Source organism: Drosophila nasuta, chromosome 3 (assembly GCF_023558535.2).
Source record: "Drosophila nasuta strain 15112-1781.00 chromosome 3, ASM2355853v1, whole genome shotgun sequence".
NCBI lineage: Eukaryota > Metazoa > Arthropoda > Insecta > Diptera > Drosophilidae > Drosophila > Drosophila nasuta.
The window spans coordinates 9,432,211-9,434,627 of record NC_083457.1 but is presented as its reverse complement, the minus strand read 5'-3'; positions in this window follow the sequence as shown (position 1 = coordinate 9,434,627).

Sequence of the window (2,417 nt, the reverse complement as noted above, 5' to 3'; positions counted from 1 at the left end):
GACATAGATTTAGAAGAATAAATTAAGATTTTTCAGTTTACAAACAAATTCACCTTACTTTTTGCCCACAGTAGTATATATTTTCAAATTTCGTTTTTGCATTTTTCAATTTACTAATAATTGCAGCACACCAGCAATTTGTCAATTTTCAAAAAATTCACTTAAAACAGGAAAAAATCAAATGTGTAATGGGAAAATGTAAATTTTCTTGTGCCTGGCAAAATGTGAAAATGCTAATTAAAGTCCGAACGCAATGTTGCGGAAAAATGTTTACAACAAACAGCAAAATGGAGAAAACTTTAAGGTTTATGATGGCATTGTTATGCCTTCTGTAGCTGTGTGCTTTGAATTTTTACTGTCCCAGCTGCCAGAATAGCTCTATTCTTGTCTCGTTCGTCTCTGTCTCTCTCTCTCTCTCTTTTGCTCTCACAATTATTGTCAACTCTCGACTTCATGTTTTTGTTTATGGCGTAAAATTTAAAGCAAAAAGTCACACAACAAAAAAATTATACTCGATTTAATTTTCCAGTCCAGTTGCCGCTCTCAGTCCGTTGCCCTCTCTACCCCCTCTCTCTCGCTCTCTCACTCTATCTACCTCTCTCTGTCTGCCTAGTTAAGGCTCTGTTCGTATTCGGTTTTCGGTGTCAAGTTTGACTGTGCGACGGCAACAACTCCGGCTACGGCTACGGCTCCGGTTTTTGGGCTCAGTCTCGAGCACGGACATGCTCGGACTCGGACTCGGGTAACGGGTAACTGGTAACGGGTAATCAGGGGAGATCGAGGGGAGATCGGTCCCTGGTTCCGGTTTCACAGTTGACGTTATGCATTGAAATTAATTAAATCACAGCAAACTGCGGCGCAGCCTCCTCGCCGTTTGTTTGTTGTCTTTGTCTTTGGTTTTGCCATCGTTGTTGTCATCTTCCTCCTTTTCGTGTTGTTGTTGTTGTTATTGTTGTTGTCAACCAAACACCAAACACAGGCGAGCCTGGCGCGTTTGTAGCCTTTTAATTAGTTGGCAGGACCACCAATAGAGGCAAACAGCACCGCAACTAGAAGAAGATGAGAGAGTCACTCAGAGTTAGAGTCAGAGCGATGTGCAGCTGGTAATTTGTAATCGTTGACTTATTGTCTCCCGAACAAATCTCTGGAGGTCTTTGAGGTTTTAAAGTATGTGAAGTGCCTTCAAATTGTGTATTTTAGGCTTCGCTGAAATCACAAAAACAAGCTAAACAAGTTTAGAAGCTTTAATTTTATATTTTCATTGAAAATAAACAAAATACAATATTAATATTCAATTTCAGGAAATGAAAACACAATTAAAAAAAACTTCTATTTGCAATAACATTGTCAGAAAAATACGGCTTAATATGCACATTAGTAAATTAGCATAAATAATCAAGTAAGAAGTCGAGTGTGCTCGACTGTGAGATACTTGTTAGCCATCTTGAATAGAAGCAAAACAGTGCGAAATTAATTTAAAAGTATACCAAATTAATATTACAGCAGAAATACTAAACATATACCGAAGGGTATATTTGGTATATTGATATAGTACCGCATTCAAAGTATTCCAAAGAGTTCAAAATATACCAGATTATCGGCCATGGCATTTAAAACCAGTAATATAATAAAGAATAATAAATAATCATACAGAAAATCGGACATGTCTATATCGTCTCGACTATTGACGCTAATTACTAATACATTATATACACTTTATAGGGTCGGAGATGCCTGCACAAAGATATAATAGCTTTCTATTTTATAGGTAGCGGGTATAACAAGTAAATAAAAATAATATTAAATATATATATGCCAATAAATTATAAAAAAAGGATTTTTCATGACTAATAAATAGTTTTTCTATATTAATTTTCAAATTGAAAAAACACATAAATTAAATTGAATATTTTAATGTTCTCATTGCTGTTAATACAATGCCATTTACGAAAATAAAATTTTATTTCTATTAATATATCACAGAAAATGAACTAATTTATGAATAGAGAAAATGGCATTTAATTCTTTTAATATTTCCATAATTGTTTAATTGTAGAATGCCATTTATTAAAATCTATTTTTATGACTTTAATGTGAACGCAGTTTCTATTCTGCAGTAAAATAATCCTAATTATCAATAAAAGAAATTAGCTTTTAATATTTTGATTGCTTCGATTTATTTACGAATTTAATTTAAATATTTGCTCTTATTGTAATGCCTTTATTTTATTATAATGTAGTAAAAAAAGCGAAAATTCGGGTTTAGTTTTTAGCAATATATACAAAATTGATTAATTTTCGAATTAAATTTAAATGCTATTTTGATGACTTTAATTTGAGCGTATTTCAATCTAAATTGGTTATTATTTTCAATCGCTAAAGTGCGCAGCTGAATAAGACTTTAATCTGTTTTTACT